The sequence below is a fragment of the Aptenodytes forsteri genome, unplaced genomic scaffold, assembly GCF_000699145.1.
Source record: "Aptenodytes forsteri isolate BGI_AS27 unplaced genomic scaffold, ASM69914v1 Scaffold70, whole genome shotgun sequence".
NCBI lineage: Eukaryota > Metazoa > Chordata > Aves > Sphenisciformes > Spheniscidae > Aptenodytes > Aptenodytes forsteri.
Genome location: NW_008795690.1, coordinates 3,276,022 through 3,303,072, shown reverse-complemented (window position 1 = coordinate 3,303,072; position 27,051 = coordinate 3,276,022).

Sequence of the window (27,051 nt, the reverse complement as noted above, 5' to 3'; positions counted from 1 at the left end):
GTTGATGGAATAAAAGAGGTTATATTTATTTTAATGCTGGATACTTGAATATGCATTGGCTGCTGCCTGTGTAATACAAATTTATTCTATATTGTTTAGTGTCATAAACTAGTCGTTCAGAATTTTTCCATAGTAGAGCAGTGATGGTTAACTTGACACTCCTCACATAAAGGTGTTGCAAACTGCCAGGCATGTGTTATGTCTGCTACTGTATACGTTGTGTAATATTCACACTGTCTTTAGATGAGTTTTGAAGGAGGTATTTTAAACATGGGCATAGCTCAGTGGATTGTATATGATAACAAGTGCTATCTTAAGGAAAATACCATTATAATAATAAAATTGTGTGAAGATCATGAACTTAGCATATTATACTAATATTTAATGAATGTGATATCTTTTATTTAAATCTTTTAGTGATATAGGTAGTATTTTATTTTTGCAGAAGGTGAAATAGGTAAAAATTTGCAGCTTAATATGTATCAGTTTCATGCAGGCAGCACTACCTGTTTTTCTTGCATGTATGCTAAGGTACAGAATATTAAACCTTGTGAAATTTAAAATAAAAACTCTTGCTGGTATAGTTCATTCATCTGTTTACTTAATGCTGCCATAGTAGAATATTTTTAAAATGAAAAAGCTTCGTATAATCTGCTTAACTAGTTAGAACAAGAACTTGCTGAAAAACTTGTTTATTTCTTTGTAACATTCTCATCTTTGATATTTTGATTTTTATCCTACACAAGCTTCTTTTAGAGTTTGGAGCTTTATTTTAGGCTTAGAGGGCAACACTAGTGTCCTGTTAATTCAGGGCAGCTCCTTTCTGCTCTTGCTGCAATTCTTTCATGACTGTGTCTATTAAAGTATGTATATATTATTTCCAGGCACAAAACAAGCTTGTACACAGTAGGTTAAGCAAGAAAATGATGCAAACATTAGCATGTTTATAACTGTCACTCCTTTATTTGCCATGCAGTGATGAAGACGTAATCTCTACAGCAAAAGTGTGATTCTCTGCCAGCTGGCTGCCTGCCTTAACTTAAGGGAATAGTAATAAATGAAGCCCAAGCAAATGGCCACCATCTGGGTAAAGCTCAAGCGAGCTTGTTTGGACAAGGCTCCAGGGTCATGTAAATGAAATGGACTTTAATGTTAAGATACATCTGTGAACATACAATTCCTCCTTATATAAAATCTGGCTTGATTCAGTGCAGGTGCAGAAAGTTGGCAGTATTTATAAACTAGATATAATTTAGAGTTTTTTAAAGATGCACATTGTTTAGGTGTATAAACAGTGATCTGATGCCTATCTTTCAAAGCAGCCTTGAAAACAGAAAGACTCTATTAAAAATAAGTAAAAAGGAAAAGGGCATGCAGCAGCCATATAAGTAATGTCTTTTACTGGGCTTATTCATACATGTTGATTCTCTATTATTTTTATCAGTACAAAATAATACTGATGCTTTGCTATAATTAAGTACTTGCACATTTGTTAAGACTTTAAGATTTTTAACACAAAACAAAAATGTTGCACTTACAATATCAGATGAGAAGCATGTATTTTTAGCAGCTACAATGTAATGTATTGTGAAAGGTCTCATATTTTGAACTCCTTGCTTTAGTTGAATCCAGATTTAGTTTCTCCACTTCTGATTGCTGAAATTTATTGTTGTTATATGATATTTTAATCTTTCTCAAGCTATTCATATTTCGACAGGATACAGGAGGCTTTGTATTTTTGGATCTCATTCAGTGAAAGACTTACTTAGCTTTGAGAAGATAGTTAATTATTACTGAAGTTACTATAATGCATGACTCTTGGCATGTTCAGTTACTTTGTCTGTTTTACTTTACTCCAGTCTGTGCTTGATGTTAAATGTTCCTTTGAAAGAACTACTTAGTACGTCTGTGTACACTTGTAACATTGGGAATCTTACGTGACTCTCTAGCTGTAGTTCTGAGTCATTGGATGATCTTTTTGTTGCTTGACTGACCACGTTTTTTTCCATACAAAGCCATTAGTCCTGGTATAGTTTTTCACTAGTATGAATATTCATCATTTTTGTAATTTTGTCTGTGTGCATATATATGTTGCATATGCAAGTGCTGCATGTTTCAGAAAAAAAACCAACAAACCTGCACCTGTGATGTTGCTGTTGAAAATACACAAACCTACACACAGTAAAGACCCCTCTAAGTAAATGTTGTCAATTATGGATGATTCAACTATTACTGGCCTTCTTAAAAATAATAAAGAACTTAAATTCCTAGTTCACAGCTTCATATTAAAACTTCTTTGACAGATTCTGATAGTTCAGTGGCAACCATGATCAGCATTGCCATTTCCAGCCCTAGCCACACGCACACATGCCAGATGGATTTCCATTTATGCTTTTTCCTTATTCGTACAGGACCTTATACCTGCATTGGAACTTATTCTTGTATGTATGTCCAGGAAGAAAAGAGCATACTCTGCTTCTGCCAAGTACAATTAAACTTTCTAGCACCATACAATCACCGAGTGCTGCCTCAGCTGGACTTGCAATGTATTCACCCTTTATGTTAACAGAACTGAGACATAAGTGAGGACTCTTGTGGCTCATAAACAGCAACTCTTCCAGCTGAAATAAAGGGATCATCCTTTTCATTAAGCCAGTGGGAGCTGTGCTAAGCTTCTCAGCTGGAAGTCTCTCTTTGCATCTTGCAAGAGACTGATTTAAAATCATTCCTTTGAGGGCAGCTGGGGTGAAGAATTTGTTTGAGAATTAAGTAGATGCCCCTCAAAACTATGCACTTCCTTTTAAAATCCAGTTACCATAACAACTGTACAGTACTTTTGCTCTCAAACAAAGCACTTTTTTTGTGTATTGGGAAGCTTGCACTCCAGGAGAGAAGCTGATTTACTTTCCCTGAGGAAACACACCATATGACATGCAAAACGTCAGCGAGTGAAGAATACAAACTGGAGCTATAAAACCACATTAGAAATAAAATAGCTTATACCCTCTCAGACTTCTTAACTTTTTTTCCTAATAAATGGGAAGATTAAGTCTAACTGTACCATTAACAGTATCGAGGCAGTCATCAATAGGACAGATTATTATGGCAATGGCTCTGATAGATTATAAATTATGAAAGGGCTGAATGCCAGACCCTGGTACCCTCAGGCATATGTAAATAGTCATCACTAAGAAACCTACAGATGCCACATCTATGTCCTCTACTAAGATACTGTTGTATGGTGCTGATTGGCAAATTCAATATAATAATGATCAGTGTAGCTTGTACTGAGCTAGTGAATTCTATATGCAATAATTTAAGGATCAGATTCTTACTGCCCACTGGCAATTGAATAGTTGCAATTTTATATCCTTCTATGCATTATTATTATCCCATTTCTGCATGTTACAGTTATCTTCCCCGCCCGCCCCACTCCTTTGTAGTACAGCAGATCTGCTAGTATATGTGTGATCAGTTACTGGTTTAATCTAATAGAGAGCTTTCCAGTAGTAATAATGGCAATACTATAATGCCCCCATACACACTTTATCATCATAATAATTCCAAAAGTTGTCATAAGTATACTTTGTCATTTTTAATGTCAGAGAGGTCAAAAATTTCAGTCTGAGAAGTTTTTGTATTAGAGTAGAAAAAGAAGCTGTTGCTGGATACTATCTTTAAAAAAAACAATGAAATAACTTCTTTGTTTTATTTATCCTTTAATGTGCTGTAGCTCAGTGAAATTGAGTCCTTGAACTGAGGGTATGAAATGATACTATTAAAGAAGACAAAGTAAACCTTGTCAAAGTAATTCATTTATTTTTTTACTCGCCCAGCTGGGGAAGTGAACTGAGTTCAGTGCTACCAAATCAGGCATTGCTATTGTATGCATAATTACTGCTTAAAAGAATCAATTTTGAATCAAACAGGAGGCAGCAGACCTTCCACTTATCCGAGGCAGCCATAAAGTTGTAGGAGAAAGAAGAAAGAAGTCCTTTCATGTTTTTATGTAGTAACTGTAATTTACAGACAGGTGTTTCTGTTACCTATTTGCAATGCGGTGTTGCTATTTTTGTGTATTTTGAATATTTTTGTAGTTTAGGAACAGAATTAAATGCTTGAATGTCCTATAATACTTGAAAAATACAGACTTCTTATTGTCAATAACTGTTAAGGCATTCAGCTAGAAATGGAACATGCTAGCTACTTCACATTCGTAAGCTGTACACTGGTAGGATGTAGTTCCCAGTTGAGCAACTAACTGTAGTTTCAGGTGGTGCAATTTCTAGGAGAGCATGTTAAGGAACCTGAATATTCATCTTGCAGACTAGATAAATACTTTTGTTGGTTTGTGTTTGCTTTTTCCTACTAACAGAGAAGATAATCCTGAAGTGATCTACCGTAACTTATTTTTAAAATGTATCCATAAAGTGTCATTCTTGCATGCCAGTCTATGTTCTCATATATTCACATGAATGCAACTTCCACACTATTTATAAAATACCATGTTAATATACTTCTAGAATGGAAAAACTGCTTTTGGCAGTTATACCAGGCAGCAGTAGTTACATCATCATAGTATGATTATTTTATTATTAAAAGTTTGTAGGAAGAATTCATAGTAACTCGATCTTATTGCTAACAGCCATTTTATTAGTGTTTAAAATGTTCTGGACCATTCTGCTTGGGAAAAAAAAAATCCAATGCAGTCTGGGGACATCAGAGACCCCTTTCATGCTGCTGTGCAAGCAAGTAGAATATTAAATCTTCATATGAAAATCAAAAAAAGCTTTCTGAGAAAGAAAATAAATTTTCATTTAAAAACATTGCATAAGAATTTCATACATTATTAAAAAAAAAAAGAGTTGCTTAAATTCATGTTAGACTGAATTATTGTAGGGAACCCAGAATGCCCCTTAATCTTCATATGTGGGGCTTAATGCGGTTTTAGGTGCCTGGAAGTTAAATCATGGCAATGTCCAAATTTTATGGTACCTGATTGCAGAGTAAAGTGCAAAACTCTGCAATGTCTGTACTTCTAGGTTCCTTTACACATGTGTAGAGTACAAATCTCAACTGGGATCCAGAGACCCTGATGTTTATTGTGTAGTCTTAGCAGTTAGAATACTCACTTAGAAAGAGGGAGGGAGACCACAATTTAATTACCTGCTCAGTGCCTCCCCTCTTTTAGATCTTGAGTTTCACAGTATGAAGTTCTGATTTTGAAGCACAGATCTAGCTAGATATGAGCACAGGCATAGCTCCAAGTTCAGAAACTTGAATATTAAAGTACATAGCAGCTTTAAGCACTTCTGTCATGACACTAATGTCTTCTTTCATGTCACTTATCATGACAGTAAACTGAGCTTTTCAGTTAACACTTGGGAGCCTAAATTCTGCATAACTCAATTTTTAGGCAGGTCTAAGAGCCTCACTGGATCATGCTTGTTAGCCTGGATAAAAACTTTGTAGCAGTCATTTTTAAAAGTTTCATCTGTTGAGAGTAGTATAACTTGGTTTAATCTTGAATAGAGACTTAGCAGGTTTTAAAATACCGGAAGTATTTGTGTTTTATATATTGTATGAAAAGATGAAGGAAAACAGTTAACATATTGTCCTGCAGGCAGAGATGTACCTGAAATGCAGGTACTATTGCTTTTTTAAAGTCTATTACTGCCTACTTGTTGAAAATTACTTGGTACTTCAGATTTTTTTCATTAACACTAATAGGGTTAACATTTGGTCAACTGTTTTCTTTATGAGGGGAATTTCAGGTGTTTAATGGAAAATTTAAAAATATCATAAAATGCCCTTTAATAGTGAATAAATTAAAAGGATTTTTCAGCTCTGTTGTTTATAGTTATCTGCCAATTTACTTTAAGGTATCTATTCTTATCAGTGGTTCAAAGCAGATCAAAATGATAATGAACCTTAGCAAGGACATGACACAATTGATGTGAGCAATTGTAATCACTGTCAGTCCAATAGAGAATTAAAAAGAGAAATCCTTAACTCTGCGCTTTTCTGGCACCTGATGATTCATTTATATTTCAATGAAACATTGGAAGTGGATATGTTTTTCTGCTAGAAAATACAGTTTTCAGTGAATCAATGTTTTAGTGAATTTTTGTAAGGAAATTCCTCAGCATCTTTGCTACAGAGCCCCTGATGCCAGTACGTGAGATCCATGCTGTTAGGAACATGATACCTTATTTCAAATGCGACACTGAAAGACAACTAATTTCCTAGTTATGCACTAATTCTTTCTATTATGACCAGTATAGAGTAGGAGTCTTGTGGGCGGTACTACTCAGCGAGTAGTATGTGGTTCCTGGAGCAATGAAAACAATGTGTAAGCTACAAACAATGTGCTTTCTCTAAGATGTATGTTATTTTACTTTCATTGGATGAACTTTACTGCTAAATGGAGAGACGTGAAGGCATAAGGGACATTAAAGGAAAAGCATTTTTATAGTGTAGTCAGAGGAAAGATTGTTAGGTAAAAAGAAATGGAGGAAGCAGAGAAACTGAAGTAAATGGCCAGTTAGCTTGGAGCAGGGAAAGTCAGGTTAAAACTTTGCATTTGGGAGAAGGAGGGGAAGATGGGAAGTACCAGGATGTCCAAATTTGTTTCTTGTTGTGGTTCATACTGCCTGTAATCAGTAATTTCTACCTGTTCTTTTTCTCAAAATCACATGCACAGAAAAGGGGAGGCATTGCCTAAATTCTGCTACTTTAAGAATGCAGTCTCCTGTCATAATTTGCTGTTACAAATCATGGCGATAAGTGAGAGAATTGAACCTTATCTGTGATCCTTACTCAGTGTAACATAGTTGATTTGCTGCCTGAGAGTTGCTCTGAGCACCTGTACCCTTTGTCATTGTATCTTAATGCATTGTTTAGTTTGCAAATTTGTCCAAAACAGATAAAATTAGCAATTCTACAGTCAATGGGCAATGAGCAGATAGGATTTATGAAAAAAAAAAAAAGCAGAAACATTAAAAAAAAAAGCATGGTCATTTACTTGTTTGAATTTAATCACATAGAAAGTGTTGGTGGCCCAACATCTGCAGAAAATAACTGCTTTCAAAAAAGACTAACCAGACCATTCTAAAACTTTGTTAGAAATATTTGACACTGGTATATGCCTTCCATGTGTTTACATCCTTTCAAAAATTTGGCATTGTATTTCTGCATTTTTATGCATATGTGAATGCGTACAGAAAAAAGCGTTTTTTGCTTAATGCAAGCAATTGCATTTATGTTTAATAGAGTATGTTAAATACATATTCTAATTGTTAGAGAGTACTTAAGTCTACAAGAAATGAACTTAATTACCATTTAATTAACTCTAAACCAGATTAATCAACAAATGTATGGTTAGGTAATTATTACCTCTTTACAAGTCCTGTTGCCAGTAATAGAATTCGGAGTGAAGAACACAAGAGTTAAGAGTCGATGTGCCGTTTGGGAAATGTGTGGAACCATATCATTGACATTTCAAAATGTACCAACTACCACTGCAATTAAATGCTTATGTAATGTACAATTCAGTGCCATGTTAAGGTATTATGTACTTTATTTTAGCAACTTGCATAGTCACAAAGGCGCCTCATGCTGAATAAAAGCAATCAAGTTGCAAATTACTGGGACTGCTTATGGAATAAGAAAACACTTATTAAAACACTGTTTCTGCTGCTCACCTACTGACATTTCTATTCTAATGACTTAAGTTACTTTCTCCACTGTTTATTTCAAAGACTAGTTGCTCAATGGTATTCATAGAGCCAGATGCTGAAACATCTGAACATATGTAGTTTGAGTACCGTGCAACTATTCATATTACTGTATTATTTATCTTCATAAAAAATTCTTTTTTCTCAAGTACTTAATTTTGATATATATTGGTCTATTGAGGAAGTCCTTATGGAATGATGTCTTTGTACCTCTTTTATAAGTAATGGTTTTTTTAAGTTAAATTAGAACTCATCAGAAAATAGTGATTCTCAAGAAAATATGGTTTAAAAAATTGAGAGTAACAAGACTAAGAACTTCCTGAATGAGACTTTTTCGCTGTAATTTTCAATTTCTGTTCTTTGATGAAAAGCAAGTATTCTGCAAAAGCAAGTACAATTTGTGAAGAACTAGCCTATCAAAAGGAATATTTTCATTCAGCCGTAGTTTAAGTTTAGAAAGTTCTAAATTATCAAGATTGTTGTTGTCCCCCCAAAGTAATTTCAAAACTATTTTAAAGTACATTTGTGAATTCTTAGAATTAACAGGGGTTCATATTTAATTAGAGTTGTACAGATACATTTTGTCTGAAGCTACTTTCCTAAATTTTAAATAAAAGAGCGATTAAACACTAGAAGTGGTTACCCAGACAAATTGTGGAATCTCCGTTCTTGGAGATTTTCAAAACTTCATTGTACAAGGCTCTGAGCAACCTGATCTGACTTTAAAGTTAACCCTGCTTTCAGGAGAAGTTGGATTAGATGATCTCCAGAGATCTTCTCCAATCTATATTTTTCAGTGATTCTGTGATTACTAATTAACAGTGCTAAAACATGAAGAATATTATTTAGGTTTTCATACTTTAAAAATGTGTAGGGTTAAAACTGTATTTCCAGAGTGACCACACAGTTATCGGTAAGATAGCTCTCACTGAAACTGATGGTAGGAGTGTCATGTTGAATGCATCCTTCAGAGTAGTCCTGCTAACGGAGTATGGATAAGAATGCCTAAACTCTTCCCTCTTAACCAGGCTTGCTTTTTCTTTAAAAGTGTAGACTATGAGTTTGTTTCATGATAAAACTTCATAAAGGCAGATTACCTGTACCATCAATGTACTAAAAATAGGTATGTAACTTAGCAATAAAAAAGAAAAAAAATAGTTCAAAGCCTATGTCAAATAGCTGCTTCAAATCCAGATTTAAATTAATTCTAGAAACTTTGGAAAATACTGTAATATTCAAACATAGCTAAGTCATTTTAATAGATATTTGCTACCGTATTTTCAATGTTTAGTATTCCTCATGTAAAAGTTTATTATTTTTATATGGTATAATTATTGCATCTGAGATAATGAATATATTGAAAATTTTCATTTTAGAAATTGTTTCATTTTAGTTCTTATGAGCAATACCTCTGACATTCTTCTGCCGGTCAGCAGTGTCTCACCAGTGTGTTTCACTGTGCTTGCTTTAATGGTAGGGAGTAGTTAATATACTTCCACCTATTGAACTATGATCTAAACAACTTAAACTATAACTAATTATATTTACAGTATTTGTATTTTCCTTATAAATCAAGTTTGAAAACATCTGATGCTGCACCATTTCCTATCTACTCAATGCCAAAATACTAGCATTAATTTCTGTATAATTAGTGTCTAAAAGATCATTATACTTTTAGAGAATAACATTTGGAGGGGGTGGGAGGGGGAAATGAACATTTTTGGTGAAAGAATATTTTTCATTCTGTAAAAACATATTGTGAGAAGTGCAGGACCTCAACCATCACTCAACCATTATCACAAAGAAATAACCTTTCTTTGTAAAGATTTTCAGGTGCTAAGAGGTAATTCTAATTCATATACATAGAACTATAGCTTATATCATCAGTATTAAATTAGAAATACAGCATAAAAGAATTATAAATGTATTTGCCAGAATTTTTTGTTCAGTTTCAATTTACTGAGGGATTTGACTGAAATCTCAGAGAGTATATTGATCCACTAATAGTATTTTCCATGCATTATTTACTTATCCCCTAATGTATTTTTGTGAGTTGACAAAATACATGGCTAATGGACTATGCAAGAAAATAAGTCAAGATAAAGAGATAAAATGCCTGGGAAACCCAACAAAAATATGTAACTATTTTACCTGGCTTTCAAAGTACTTGCAAGTTATATAATGATAAATATTTAAAGCAAGTAAGTTCTTAACAGATTCCACTGATTTTTTTGTTTGTTTGTTTGTTTCATTGCATAGGAGCAGGAGACATAGGAAAAAAACCCAGAAAAATATTTAAGCTATAATATAGTGTTATATTCCTGTTTTTAAGATACATGTAAACAGAATTCACTTTGAGAGAGAGGGAAAAACAAACAAACAAAACCAACAGAAAATTCTGCTTCTAAAGATATTATTGGCCATCCAGCAAAATAATGCTGGACCTAGTACATTGTTTCACCAAATTTTGGGTGGTATTGGCCATATTCAACTAGTGCACTGGGAGTTTCCTTGAATCGTAAAGTTCCACAAAAAGAAAGGAAAAAGCATTTACATCTTACTTTAGGTAAGAGAATAACTAAAAAGTACTGTTTGTGGTCTTCCATTGAGGGATACAGTAATGGTATATTACATTGAAAAACAGTAGATTTGAAGAATTATAGTGAAGTGCAATAGTTTTCAAACTTAGGCTGAGGAGATCTAGTAGAAAACATTTCTACCTGTGTACTTAAGGCAGAACTACTTAAGTCTTGGATCAGTTACCAGGGTAAGTAACAAAGGTAACCAGCGCCTCATTCTGTTAAAGGCTGTTTCTATTCACACTTACCCTTTCAGTATATAACTCTTTTTTTAAGTGGATTTTTTTTTAATTGTTTTTTTTTCCCTCTTGAAGAAGAAGGAATTTTTACAGAAGTGTCGTTATTTTTGTAGTAGAGTTAAATTCTTCTTTCTCTGCATGTAGATGTCTATATAATTGTATTGTTTCTTGCAGCAGAGCTACAACATCTGCATTTCTGTTTTTCTGATATACTTTCATGTCCATGAACAGTGGACTGGGAGGGACTGAATGGTACATGCAAAAGAGAGGAATGGATGTGAATCTTTAGTTTTCAGTGAATAAATACCGTGTTGAATATCACACATGAGCTGGGATAAAAAACAGGGAATCTGATGGCCTCATGCAGAGACATCATGCAAGATCATGATACTGAAGCATTTAAAACTGTAATTTTGTAATTAAAATATTTTGAAAAATATACATCATATAAAATTATGTGTTTGAGTAGAAAAACACATATTTAGCAGTTGTTAATCTATTCAGATGAACCAGATTTAGAGTGCCAGTAAGTAAAGTTTTATTCCTTTTAAGCATGGTTTTTAAAAGATTTTTTTCAATTACTACATTTTTGTGAGTGTCGTATGATAAAGCATTAAGGTGCGTCAGGTTTCTGAAGTGAAAAGATGTATTACATTCAGTCTACTGATGAAAACGCCTCTCAGCAATAAACACCTAACATTACTTCCAGATTGTTTACTATTTCAGATAATAATGTATGGTATTACAAAAGCAATTAAGACTCAAAAGAGAAAATGTATTTTATGGAAATGAAAGGAAAATTCAACAGTCTTTTTAATGATTCTTTAGAAACTAAAATGATTACAGGTCATTCTTTTCTCAAGGTCATAGATACAAATACAATTCAGGCTTCTGTAAATTGAATATTCTTCTCCAGACAGGCCAGTCACTAGTAGTTTATACAATAAAGCAAGGTAGGCATTAGTGTGAAACAATATCAGAGTCACGTTTTCTTGACTTCCTGATGCTTTTCAACATGACCCATGATTCCAAGCAATTTTAGCTTTCATGTTAATGGGGTAGGAAAAAAATATAAAATATCTTTACATTTAGTAGTTATCTTCAAAGGAGGATTAAAAAAAAAGACAGTTTTTCTATACTTCCCAGTAGACAAAAGGATTACTAAAACACGAGGAATAATTATGAATACAGATTCTTTAGATGTATTAGTACTGTCCATTTTGTATGCAGAAAAGCGAGAAAATAGATTTTACAATTTCAATACATGTCAGTTTTTTCTTCCTTGCATATCTTAAATGTAAATGACGTTTTTCTTTTTTTTTTTTTTTTTACATTGTAAAAGAAATGATTTAAAGTTCTTTGTACTCAGAAAAAATAAATTATATTTGGTATCAAACTGTGTCTTGAGAGATAGAGCTATCTCTATTAAAAATCAAGACAGGTAGCATAAAAAAAAGTGTCTGATTGCTTTCTTAGCAATTGCATTGTTTTCTTTCTGGTTTCAGAAAATTGTCTTGAGATTGGATTTCCCCTTATTCCCCTATACAGTAACATGCAATATAAAGCAATTTTTTTGTTTCAAATACATTTTCTTTTTGGTGCTATAAAGGCTTATTACATAACACAGAAGCATTTCACCTTCAGAGCACAAAAAGAGTGCCTACCTTCTGGGCTTAAACAAAACTTTTAGTAGTGAATCACCCGCATAAATAATATTTTATTTATCTTTTACTCAGATGACGGGGCCATTAATTTTCTTAACATGAAAAAAAAGAAAAAAATCTGTGTTCATTGTGTTATGACCCACAGTATATTAGCACCAAGTATTGTCAGCTTGCTGAGAAAACAAGAAACGTTATTCTTTTCTTGCATTTATAACTTTCAAGATGAGTAGCAAGAACATCTGTTTCAGCTATGGCTTTTCAGGATTTTGAGAACTCTGTGCTCACATTGTCCTCAGTGCCTGTTGAAAGTGTAGAGCCTCTATGAACTTCAGTCTTTGGTCAGTATGGTTAATTAAGTTTAAAGAAACAGGACCAACCTCTGCAATTAGTTAAAAAAAATTGGTGTGGAAATCCCTTTATTCATCTGCTCAATTTTAAATGCAAAGGGCAATGATTTAAATTATGCAATAAAAATCTAATTAAGAACCTATACTGCAAGCAAGTTCTTGATCTGATAGCTGAGATAAAAGCTCTTAGTATATAACAGTATTTAAGCAACATCGCATATACCTCATCATAATTAAGCCGAACTATGTTAAGAAACATTGCTATCTGTTCACTTGTTGTTAAGTTGCTCATCTGAGTGAGGAAGAAGAGATTTTATCTTTTATTAATTGATAACTAAAAAGGAAGATTATATTCCTGATCATGCATTGGGATGTCAAAAATGTTTATGGTCTTAAACTGCAAAATTTTTAGTGTGATCTTTGGCATACTGGATGGAAGATAGAATTATAGGCTTTAACAACTGTGAGTACCATTTATTATTTCAGCAATATCACAAACTGTGAAATTGAATTAATGAAGAATATTGTCTAATTACCATAGTTCATTATCCTGTATAAGAAAGCCCTGGTTTTGATAATGAGGTAACATAGTATCTCACACCTAAACATGGCAATTTAATACAAGAAAGCATGTATATAATGTGATACGCAATTTACTCTGAGCCACTGTAACAACTGATTTTTTTTCTATTTAAGAACTGGACTAAGCAACTTCTACATTTGTACTAAAAAACACATAACCATGCCATAAAAAAGAAAAACCCTAATGCAAGTTACTTAACAAAAGCTATTTATTGAAATTTCCAGTAGTCCTGCCTCTCTTATTCCAGCATACCTGCTTATATTTAGTACATATCTTCACCTTTTTTCAATCATTTTGTACTTTGTATAGTATCCACCTTAGAGAGTAGACAGATTTAGAAAAGACAGATTGTCTTCCATCAGAAAGTGTAAAGTTAAATAAACTTTTAACTTTACAAGTTAAGTAAAAAGGTTACTTTTTAGCTGTGTTTTTAGCTTTTTAGGTCAATTTGCAGTTGGCATTGTTGCATAATGTTGAAAGATTTTTAGAGCTGTGAGTGCTGCTTTTTAGCCCTGTTATAAAGAGTAACAATCTTAAATGTTATGTAAATAATTTCAGTTTCAAATGAAAAGGAAAATAGTAACAAAGCTGATTCAGTGACAGGTAATTATGTTATCCTTTGTATGTTCCTCAAGGGAACTTGGTCCTTTAGTGCTTTTGCAGCTTGTGTAATCAATATCTTTGATATTGTTATATCATGAGACCTTTGCAAAGTGTTACTCACTTTAGGCCATCACTATGATCACTTAAAATGTTCCTGCTATATACAAGGAAATTTTTTTCTTCCTTTTTTTAGTACTAAGCCGCCAAGGCTTATGCTCCTGCTTATTGCCACAAAATAAAAGTACTTACTAAGCTTTCTGAAATCACTCTGTTCAGACTGTCTCCAGCTGATGTGTAGAAATGTATTTTGGATTACTTCAACCGTGCTTTGGAATAATACTGTGAGTTGTCAAAATTACTGAGATAAACAGAGATTGTGTTTATACCTGTATGCTCTTAAAAATCACATTGTTAGTGTTAGCAGACAGTTAAGCTAGCATAACCAGGTCTCAAGTATGACTTCTTACCTTTTTATGTGCCTTTCTATGACATTCCATCTGCAGTCAATTGTAGCGTATGAAAAGATCAAGTGGAGATAATTAATGAATCGCATGTCAGTGGATTAGTTGTATAAAGTGAATATTCTAGTACTTGTTATGTATTAAGCTATTTATTGCCTTGGGTATTCATTATGGATCAGTATGGCAACTTTTCTTTCTAACACCAGCATGCTTACACTTCAAGGTTTCAGCTACTTCCTATTTCCTACTAGACCTTTTTATTTTTCTATTTTGTATACAGTCAAAATGAATTATTGAACAAACAAAAAAAGCTGGTGAATATTCTAGTACTTGTTATGTATTAAGCTATTTATTGCCTTGGGTATTCATTATGGATCAGTATGGCAACTTTTCTTTCTAACACCAGCATGCTTACACTTCAAGGTTTCAGCTACTTCCTATTTCCTACTAGACCTTTTTATTTTTCTATTTTGTATACAGTCAAAATGAATTATTGAACAAACAAAAAAAGCTGTACTAAAACCCACTCGCTTATGAGCGAAGTTATCAAGGAACTTCTAAAGTATGTGTGCGGGTAGGCAACACTGGCTTGTGGCACTAACAAGACAGTACGGGGTTTTTTTTGTTTTTTTGGGTTTTTTTTTTGTTTTTTTGGTTTTTTTTGTTTTTTTTGGTTTTTTTGGGTTTTTTTTGTTTTTTTGTTTCTTTTGTTTTTTTTTGTTTTTTGGGTTTTTGGTTTTTTTTGTTTTTTTGTTTTTTTTTTTAAAGGGATGAAGGTGGTAAAGCGGAGGTACTTGGCTGGCAAAAAAGGAAATAAAAGATGAAGCAGGTCACAGGTCACATGTTTGGGTGTGTACCTGTTAAGTAGCTCTGTGCTCATCAGAGTTTGGATTAGGACAGTATATTTGTTGTTCCAAATATACAAATATACTTAGGTCTACCTTGCTGCTGAAGTCAAGAGGGATCTGGTGTGCTTCCCTTCGTGTCGGTGAGGGAATACTTGGAAAGGACAAACTGAATATTTTGATGTCCTAACAGAAGTATCATATTACTGGCTAATATATCTGGATGATTTACGTCACTTCTCAGATGTCAAACTCTTTCTAACCTAAGTAAAGATCAAAACTTCTAGCAGTTTAGGTCAAACCCATTTTTAAAATGTTCTAGAGACCAGAACATGTTGTGTGATGGCTGTAATTTGATTTGATAAAGACAAAAATATTAACTCAGGTGAGGGTGGCTTACTATTTGAAAAGTACTTAGAATACCATTTAAAATGTCACTGAATGGCATAATTGGAACCCTCCTAAAACCTTTAATACTATATGTGCAAACTTGACCTTTACTTGGCATACAAAGATGGAGTAAAAAAAACCAACCACCAAACCATAAAAAAAGTAAAACAAATGAAAACTGTATAAAGCTATATTAAAGGAATTCACACTAAAATAATTTATTCTCTATTTTTATTTTTTTTCTGCATCACATCAGTGCTTCCTAGAAACACGTTGATACTCTCCAAACAACGAGCAAACTAAAATATAATAAAGCTACTAGCAAGGAAGTTTCAGTTACTATATTAAAGGAATTCACACTAAAATAATTTATTCTCTATTTTTATTTTTTTTCTGCATCACATCAGTGCTTCCTAGAAACACGTTGATACTCTCCAAACAACGAGCAAACTAAAATATAATAAAGCTACTAGCAAGGAAAGTGTTTCAGTTAAATAATGTAAATTGGAAGATCAGAATATTTTATAGCACTTTAAAAGAAGCTTGAATTAATATTTTAAAGTTAGACCAGTACTACATTAAGACAGTTTCATGCAGAATTGTAAACATTAAGAGGTACTTCAAGACACAGTATGTCATCAAAGGATTCCTCTGTCCCATCATAAGAATCAAAAAATGTTTTGAATAGTTTGGGGCACACTACAGTTCTAGTCTAGAATAGAACTCCAGAGGTTATAAAAAAAAGAAAATCTTTAAGTAATTGAATATGACCATCCATCATATGCCACAGGAATAGCTACAAATATTGGCAAGATTTTCCTTCCTGAAGGCTTTCAGAGTAAAAGCAGCCTTATGATTGTGCTGTGCTTATAGGACTAAGAGGTGGAAAGATTGTATAAAAATATGGGGAAAACAGCTGAAGGAATTCAATACATCATTATGCAGTCCATATGAAAGGTTTAAGAGACTCTGGCCTTATGTAGCAAAGGTGACTTTTGCTTATATTAATCTGTTCTTCCAGAAAAGATAAACCTTGTTAACATTTTAGAGTTGTTCATCTTAGTACAAGTAGATGTGTGTATGCTGCAGGGAAGATTTCAAAGTAGCTTGGCTAGCATTATGGTCTTTGGTAAACCAAACCAAATACCTAAGAAGGAGTGCATGAAGGTATAATTCACTACTAAATGATTTTGGAAATGAAAGTCTTTCACTCAGCTCCTTAAAAGCTTTGCCTTTTATGCTTATGAAATGACAGGTGGCAATTTACAATAGAGGAACAAATGTTAAAATTATTAATTATGACTGATTTTAATATTTACAGGTGTAATAGTACTAGTGTTCTATTATTCAGTTATCTTACGCCATGAGGGGAAATTTTTTCTTTGACACATTTTTATAACCATGGTATACAATCTAATGTATTACTACAGTGAAAACCCTCTAAGATTGAAACAAGATAGAATTAGATGAAAACTGGAAGATTAAGTCTTCTTTATTAAAAACATACTGCTCATTCTCATCTTTTATGACTTTGTGCTTTTATTTTTGCTCATTATTTTAAATCCTCCAATTTATCAGACCTAAAATGTTGATACATATTTGTTAATTAAACACTTTTTCTACTTTATTCTGTTAGTCTGATAACAAAGTAACAGCTATTGAAGTTTTTTTAGTACCATAACCTTATGAAAAAAAACCTTGACAAAATATCAGTGACATTTTTTCACTTTTTTTATTTAATATTATAGAGGGGATTACATTAAGTGCACCTGTCCAATTGTCTTACATTCAATGAAGATGAAAGGCAAGAACAGTGAATTAGTGAACTAAGAAGGGTTTACATGCTACAGAATGGGAAAAATAGTAGGGAAGGAGTATATAAATTGTAGTTAGTACCTAAGTACTCCTGCTGATTCCTTCATCCAAAGGGTCTGATGAAAAGATAGAATAGGATTAATATATCCGATTTGAAATGGAAAAAGACAGTATTGGCTAAATTGTTGAGTGCATAAACTAATGTATAGACAAATCAAGTTTCAAGATGAAATCTTAAAGAAAATTTTTCTTATTGATAAAGTATTTTTGAGAAAGAGATGAAAGACTGCTTAGGTAAATATTACAGAATTCAGTCTGCAGAGAACGTGATTCATTATTTCACCATCCTCTGAAGCATAGTTTAAAAGGATCTGCTTTGTTTCCTACTTTCAGAAACAAAGATTTACATAGCACTGTGTGTCCTTCCAAATTTTGGATGGTACTGTGACAGGTTTCTACTCTGGGAGAAATTTATCCCCAAGAAATACTGATTATCTTTCTTGACATATATCAAGACAATGATAGCATTCTTGTATTGTCTTGAACTTTTTCTGTAGGGCTTACCTTTACCCTTGTTTTAACACTAATGGTAAAACTAGTTGGATATCCTGTGAATTCAAACTGTGGTGATATTCTCTCCCGCCCTTTGGTCTATAGGTATCCTCCTGTCATGCCACTTGATTTCTGTTCTGCAAAGAAGTTTTATAATTTTAAAGCTGAACCTTTATTTACAAGCATCCAAAGAAGAAAGTCTTGGTGCAAGAGAATGAATAAAGAATTCATATAAAAGGCATTGGAACAGGAGATTAATTTTTTAAAGCATCATAAAGTGGTGAAGTTCTTGCACAATTACCTAATTTGAGCTCTAATGTGTGTAAACAAATTGGATGCTTCTGCTGGTTGGACTGAGACTTTTTTTTTCTGGCTATCTTTTTTTTTTTTTTTTTTTTGCTTTTCTATGCTTTATTTTTTACATTAGGGATAAAGGACTAAGGCAAGATTTATCTGTTGCAGAACTAGTGCTCATGCTTTTATTTCATGGCCTGACTCCTTGCATTACTATATAATATCACACTTCTTTTTCTTCTGGCAATCTATTTTTTTCACTGTTACCTTCAAACTTGTCCCTGAGTGTTTTACCTGATTACAACTTTGCAATATCAGTGTTTTCTCCCTCCATGATCTCCTTAGCCTCTGTTATGCATCTCTGTTCTTTGCCAGTTCTTAGGTATAACTAATTTTCCTCTTCCGATGTGATTAAAACCAATAGCATAGACACCCTCCACCCTTTCCTGTTCTTCTATCCTGCATATCACCATAATTCCTTCTGGGGATTTTGCTATGGACTAAATCTGTTATGTCATCTTGGAAATGCTGATGTGTTGTCTTTCTTGCACCTTCATCACATTCTTCACAGCGTAAACCTCTTTCACAACTTCAGGTGTTCTTTCATATGATAGCTTTGTCTTTGGAAGTCTTGTATTAGTCGTTGCTCTCCCACAATAGACAAAATAATTTTATTCTCTACTTTCTCCTTTTCAGCAAGTGTCTGTAAATGCTGAATTGTTTGAATTCAATGCTTATTTCCAGGCATATTTTTCATATGGGATCTTCCCTTTCAAGTTATGTAGTTGTTTATGCTCTCATTTTATATAGAAAAAGGATATTAGAATAAACAATTTCTTTTAGCACTCTACACCGAAGAACTAATAATCACTTTTTTTTATGCCATGGAGGTACATGTGAAACACACAATTTACAGTTACAAATTACAGCAACTGTTTACTTATTATTAACATTAGCCATGAATTGTAGAAAGCATATTATGTATCTTCTCTAGTACCAAACTGTTACACTAAGAGATGTTGTGGGTTTTTTGGTTTTGAGGTTTTTTTAGGAGGTTTGTTTGTGAGGTTTTTTTGGGGTTTTTTACATCAATATATTTTCAAATTATTTGAGAATCAGTTCTTTACTTTTATACTGATCAGGATAGTTACTTAATATGTACTTCAATATACTCTCAATCAGACCTATGCTGGAATCCTTCCAGAAATGTTGGTTAATATATTATAGCAAGATACTGGAAATTTTACTATGTTACAACTAACACCGGGGGGGGGGGGGGGGGGAGGGGGGAAGATTTTTTGCATATTATTCAGCAATGATTAAGCTAGTGTTGAATAATAATTTTTAATTTCAATTTCTTGAATATATTTATTAATTTACCTCCTGCTAATATGCTGCTTTAGATGCCACTATTTTGAATTTATTTCTGTACTTAAGTATCATTTGCATAATGACATTAAGAGGTCCACTCATGGGTATTTGGTAGTGGTATGTTGGACAGAGTGGATAGGTTGTAATTAGTGCCATCTGACCTTCAACTTCATTAATATGCAAGTAGAAATACTATAGGGTACAAAAGCACAGTGCTATTAAAACAGTCACTGCTGTGTGTATCAGATATTTCAGTCACGGTGGCTTGTTTTTTATATATTTATTTTATATAATAATATACCCTCATAGAGGTGCATATATATAAAAATGTACATGTGGACAAGCAAAGGTGTGTTCACACTTCCTATTGCTAAAAGGGAGAAGCTAAGTAAACACAGCATGGACATAAGTATTTCTTTTTGTTTTTTCTTACATGACTTTTCTTTCCCTGAGATCCAGATATATCTAAAGCCTATTCAAAGGTAGGAAAGTTGAAGATATTATAAATTTTGTTATTGAACTACTGTGACTGAAATTCTACCAAAGCTTTATATAAGAAAGGTAGGCAATGTATCAGATTGTTTTGTTCAGTTTCCCCAGGAGCAGCTCAATTGTCAGAAAGGATTCCAAAATATTTTTTCTCAGCTCTATTTAGGGGATTTCTCTTCTGCATTCCCCTATGCACTGTAGGTAGAAAAACCACATATCTGAAGATGTCTTAATTTAGCTGATTTGATTTAAAAATATGTTGAGTTAATCTTAATGTATTTAGTTTTGATCCCCAACTTCTTTGAGTAACATTACGTATGTAAGGTGTGAGGAGGACCCCACCCCAGCTAATATATATGAACAATAAGCATCTCAATATGAGACTAAGCCATTTTTTTAATCTGGTAGGACAATAGATTCCTAAGAGATAAATTGACTTTTTACTGCAGTCTGATTGATGAACAGGTATTGCCATTATTAGCAATTACCAACCAAATGACTTTTGACTCCAAAATCGCTAACTGGATTTTCTGAAGGTGATAACATGATTTCTGTATTTTAAATGCAGTCATGCTGACCCTAAAGAAACCACAGATTCCAGGATTTCGGGTGCTAAGCTCTGCTTATTGGATTTCAATAGAAAATAGCTCTGCTTTATTAAAGAAACTAATAATACACTCTCGAACTTGATGTGATATATTGCAAATAAACTTAAGTGACCTGAGATTTTGAATTTTGGAGGTCTGATTCCATGTTCGTAATACATGAAGTAGCATAAATGTGCAAGGAATATTAGCTTGTGTTTGAATAATGAAGTTTTGCATCTTAATAGAGGTAATCACAAAGAAACGAAGTCTTCAAGTAGAAAATAATGTTCAGAGGTTCAAACGCAGATGTGCATACACCATGTGCTCATTGCCCACTTGTGGGGAACAATTTTCTTTTTAGAGAATCTTTTTGACAGCGGTGGGAAGAATTTAAATGAATCAGCTAAGATAATATGCTAAGTATTTTTCTTCAAAGCAAATTTCTTCATTGTTTAGCCTATTCATTTATTTTTTCAGACAGCCTCTTACTTTGTGAAGACAACTTTTACTCCCTTACAGATGCTTTATGGGGTCAGACACAATGTGAAGTCACAACCTAAACACCAAAATGAAGTGGAATATATATGTATACAAAGCTGATTCCCACAGATACTCTCTCTCTCTCAACAAACCTAGCCAACTCTTAAGCCCTATGCATGTAAAGCAAGCTTATCTTTCAAGAAGCTGGAATTCAGAGTATATGATTACAAACAGATTTTCATTCTTGTATGACTAATTAGTATATGTGAGAGACAGATGGCAATGTGTGAATTTGTACAGCATTAAGGGATATAAGGATGCTCTTAACATGTAATTTAATTAGATTTTAACATGTAATTTAATTAGATCTAGCATTATTTGTACTCAAATAAAAGGAAAGTTCTAAATCTCTTTTATAATTCATTTGGTTGATACTATTTCAGAGATTACTTCCCCTCTGCTACTCAGACTGCTAATAAATAAAATCACTGACATTCTTTTTTTTTTTTGTTTAACATCATCGTTACAATAATTAGATGTATACCATCAGTGATAAATGTTGCAGTGCTTTTAAATATTTTTAATGGTCCTGCTATCCTTTCTATCTGTCCAGGTAGAGAAACAGACCAACTTACAGATGAGCAGGCCAACTTTGAAATGCTGTTTGGGGAAGGAGGTGGGGAGGGGGAAGCATTTTTATGCTTTTCTGTCTCTTGCTTCATTGGGACTGCAAATCTGAACCAAGCGCCATTCGCTTTCTAGTTATTTGTTTGAGTGTCCTTCAGTTCTAGGGTAACTTGAAAAAAATTACTGTAACTTGGCTCTTTTGAATCAAGTAGTGGCTGAATTAGAATTGGCTGAATTTCTGTCAATGATTTTGAATATTTTTCTATCTTTAAGATATATACATTTATGTTAGTATTAGTCACTAATAGGGATTATGCTAATGATTTACATTTTAGGGTAATCAGATCAATATGCCAGGTTTTTAAATACAGTAGTAAATCCTACAAAAGTGTAAGAGAATGGAGGTCATGGAAAGGAAACAGAATATTTGAGAGAGGAAAAAAAGCTAGTGGTGTCCAAAACTTTCCAACATGTTCTACTGTACTTTGCAAAATGGTGGAAATATTTGATAGTTTCTGGGATTTTATCACAAAGGCAAAGGCTGCATTAACATTTTTTGGTAACATTTCAAGTTATAGTACATGCACAATGTTTGGGAAGGTTAGTCACCTTCCTAATCAGTCAAATAAAACATTTGTGAAAGAAAAGTAGTATGAATGGGGGGCAGGATGTGGGTACATTCCCCTTGGTGGTACTAAAAGACATAGCGTGGATAAGGTTTCCCAATACCATACAGTCTTAAGCAGTTAAGGGTTCATACCAACTCTGTTTCTTCTGGAGATCAAAAACTAAAGTATCAGGAACTAAATATCTTAGTTCTGTAGTGCTCAACTCACCCAGAATATAAGAAACTAAAAATCAAGTTTGTTTGTGGTTTGGTGTTTCCCCCCTCCCTGCTCCTTTTTCAGAAAACATTTGTCTCCAAAGAGCATGCCTGAAATTAAGAACTGCAAGACATTCTCGGGGTTCCCTCAGCTCTGTAGCAGAACTTGCTGTTTCTGAAAGAGATGATATGATGCAGTTGCCTCTCACAGCCATATGACACTAAGCTCTTTCCAGCTGTATGTTCTGTTTTGCGCAGGTATAGTCACTAGCCCAAATAGCCATATGCGATGTTCTCCACTGTGTGCTTATTATTTACTTGTGGTTGTAAGATCTAGTCTTTGCTCCCTCCTATTAAAAAAAAAACAAACAAAAAACCAACCAAACAACCCCAACAAAACCCCAACCCCAAATAGCATCTCTGTTTAAAACAAACAAACAAAAAATCCCCCCAAAACCCAAACAATAAAAACCTCCAACACCTGGAATCTGAAAATTAAAATACTCATCTGCTTTGATTATTTTTTTAACTGGTTAACTGCACCTTGAACTTCCCAAGTATCTCAAAATCTCTGCTTTAGATCCCCTTAACTCTTATAGTTTCTTTTTTTTACTTAAAAAAAAATCCTTTATAAAGCCTTTATAAATTTCATTCAAAGCAAATAGTTAATATTTTTGTTCGTTTGTTTTGTTTCTAAAAGGCTTGTGCAGGGATCTTTACACGTAATATTTTCCACCTCAGATGTGGTCCAATTTTGTGTATGACCTGGGGAGAGGAAAACTGCTTTCATCTAAATAAAGTGACAGTGCACAGACACCCTGTCACTCTTAGTTCTCTCAGACCATATACCTTAAAACTTACCAAACCTATAATGAATTTTAAAATGGAGTTAGCTGGAAGTTACTGGTCGTCAATTGCAGCTGAAATGCCTCCAGCTAAGCAATAAATTGCTTTGAATTAGTGTAATCAGACTTACAGTAAAAGAATCATTGTGATCAAATGAAGGAGGAAGCACGTATGACAGTATAACTGTGTGAGACTTCAGTTCCTGGAAAGGGGGGGATGGGAAGCCAATGCCCATAAACTTTAACTAATAGTTACAAAGGTTTTTGAAATCACAATCAGTGTTTTGGATAGCAAGAGTACAAGTCACAGAGAAATAAAAGTGCTCTATAACTTTACAAAGGCTTACATCACATTACATATGGAAACCAGTAAGTCGTACTGCAATCTCCATTTGGCAAGAAAGGAGTTTCCAGTGCATGCATAGAAAAAAACCCACCTGTAACCACTGTAAAAGAGTGATCAGATTCTTATTAGTGTAACATACCATCATGATCAATGTGACAGAAAATTGCAATGAAGCTTATATTGATTTGCCAGTATATACGCAGAACTGATTACAAAAAAGATGTGATTAGTTATTAGCAGTGCATGCATAGCTAGCACATGCAGCCTGACGTGAAGAATCAGGGGTTTGCATGCCCACAGACCTCAAATCAATAGGAAAGTAAAAGGATGGTACATGCAACCATTCTCTTGTAGAACGTGGATATCCACACTGTGTTGTGTAAAACAGTGCTAGGCAGGCTTCTCACGTGTGAGAGGGTAACTGTTGTGAAGTAATTTGTAATCCTGTTCTCTGCACTAGAAGAGCTCTGTGGTGTGTTTATTGAGGCAGAAGATTATTGGAAAAATTCTCAGTTCCAAAAATAGCGGAGTGTTTTTTGCCTGTGAAAGTCATCTGTCTTACTCTGAACACAACTGGTTCAGAATCTACTGAAGACGACATGAAAAGAAAGTGTAGTTCAGCAAGTACAGGTTCTTAGTCACACTGTGAAGACTGTATCTTGAGTCTGGTCTTAAGGTGAAGAGAAAGGAGAGGGAAAGTAGGAGACCTCCCTCATCACCTTCCTTAGCCATCTTACACAAGTAGTAGCCAAAGCAGTCACTATGTTCAGGAGACTGTGGTCACTGCACCTTTATCTCATGCCTGGAACGTTCTGTATTATTCTGTTACCTTTCTTATTATTAGGTAGCATACCAAAAATGTAAAAGGTACAAGCCAATGCAGTACCGTCTTCCTTTATTTCACAGACGGTTTTTAGTGATTTCTGTCTCTTCAAGCATTCAGGTGCTATGTTCTCCAAGGAGTTTTCAGTGGTTTCAAGCATTAAGATGATTTTTAAAAAAGTTTTTAAAAATTTTAAAAAGGTGAGATACTAATTTTAAGATAAAATTTACCTAGATGAGTTCAAAATAAAACATGCAACCTTCAGTGGCCTTTAAGAGTAATAACTTTAATTGGTACTGGTAAAAAAAGATACTTTTAATAATTTCTTTACAGTATATGAGTGATAGTTAAAAGGATGGGTTTTGCACTCTATCAGAGATACTGTCTGGAAGCATACCTTACAAATAAAATTTATTAAATGTTATGTATTTCTAGTTCTCATATGGCATCTTTCGTATAGCCTATTGCAGAGCACTTAAAGACACTGAGGATACATAAGTAATACTGTCAGAAGCAGAACTTAGTGAAGGGTTAAGTGGAATGGAAAAATTGTCTTAGGAGTACTTAATGCACGGCATGTATTCTAATACAGTACCTTGAATATTCCAAGGTCTTGCAGAAATAAGGATCGAACATTACCTTGAAAAACGTACTGTCTGTATTGTGTACCACATTAGGAAAGAATCTTTCAGAATGTTTGTTTTACTCAGTAAATAATAGTTTATTAATCACACCTGTATTTTGCTTCAGTATAAAAGCATGTGCATTAAATGAGAAGACGTTTACTATTATACATGTGCCATCCTTCAAAATTTCATGTCCCTTGAGTACTTTAGCTCTTATGAACTTCTTTAAATGCTGGAGAAGTGTCAAAAATGTTTTGGTTTTCATTTTGAATTGCTCTGTTTTTGGAGGGTTAAATGACACGTTCACATCCATTCCAGGCTTATATGTCAATCATCTATATAAACCACATTGCCAAAGCTCTCCCTTATCTGCGTGCACAGCAGAGTCACAGTAAGTTCTCTTGGATCAATAAGCAACTTTTCACTCAAAACACTCCTCTCCCAAGTGGGTACAGCTAGATTGCTAAGTGACTGCTAGATTGCTATTACTGCTGTGTAGTTGTACTTCAGCCTGACAGAAAGCAAAGCTTAGAAGGTAAGCGAGAAACTGCACAGCCAGAGGAAGATCATGTGTATGCTCTTTAGAAACAATATTACTAGCATTTTGGGCTTCCTAACTCAGCTTTTGCTGTTGCCTTTGGCATGATCAGAAAAGGTGTATTTAATCGTTATTCAGTGAAGTAGAATAGCTGTGCCTGCTGTCCCAGGCATTATTAGCACCACGTAATAAACAAGAGAGCTTGACTTTTCTCCCATGTGAAGGGGTAGGTAGGCCATTAATGGTCTGTATCTGGGTTTTTCCTTGTTGATCTTCTTTTCAAAAAAAGTAGTTTAAATCAGTTTTAAATTAAACAGGTGCAAGGTGGTGTGAGGAGAAAGATGATGCTTTAAAAAAAAAAAGTCCCATATTCATGCTAATAACTGAGATTCTTTGTTCAAAATTCTGAAGGCTATGTGATGCCCAACTGCCTGCATTACTGAGGAGCAGGAAAGAACTTTTTTTTTTTTCTTTTCTGCACCTCACCCACCCCCTCCTTCAGATTGTTTTGCCTTCTTTATGGAATTAGTAATATAGAAGTGGTAAGATGGGAAGATTATCTTTAGGAACTCTTTGTAGTTTAGGGGATGTAGTATTACATGGCATGTCCATTGGAAATTCCTGGAGCAGTTACACAGCCAAGATCTATAATTAAAACTAAAATATTAATGGAAGGGTCTGATGGACCAGTTAAAATAGCAGATACTAGGAATAGGGTAAATGGAAACAAAGTTTCTTTACACTTACCAGATAAGATATCTTTTTGGATTACAGGATTTTGATATCCCGTGATCACAGATGCTTCTAGACACAATTTATACCTGAAATATTTTTATACAAATTATAAAGTTATGGTATTTGATTAATGCCAATTTTTTACTTTCACCTACAAAACAGAAATAAAACTGGATAATCTGTGGTGAATAGTTCTCATGAAAACCAGTTCCCTAACTGGCTGGGTGAACTTTCATTTCCAAGCTCCTCTGGTTTTACTTGTATGAAAGCCAATTATTTGGAAGTTATACTGGGGAAATGGAATGTCTGCAAGATCAGAGGCTATATTTTCAATGCAATTACTTCATGCTTCATTGCATAAAGGATATACAGATTTCCTTAAGACTTTTTCCGTCATTTGATACCAACTATCCATTCCTACAGTTACACAGAATATGAAAATATAGAGTAAAGCTGAAACTGTCATCTGCATGACACTTTATTTCTAGAAAACCTGTGTATTTTTAATGTGCTTTTTTAAAATTTTTTTTAATTTAACCTTGCACATGTCAAACCCAAAGAATTACAAAATCAGTATAAAAAACTGCTAAGAATCACAGTTAAAATTTAGAGTGTCTAATTATTCTGAATATTTAATTCTTTTGAACAGTATG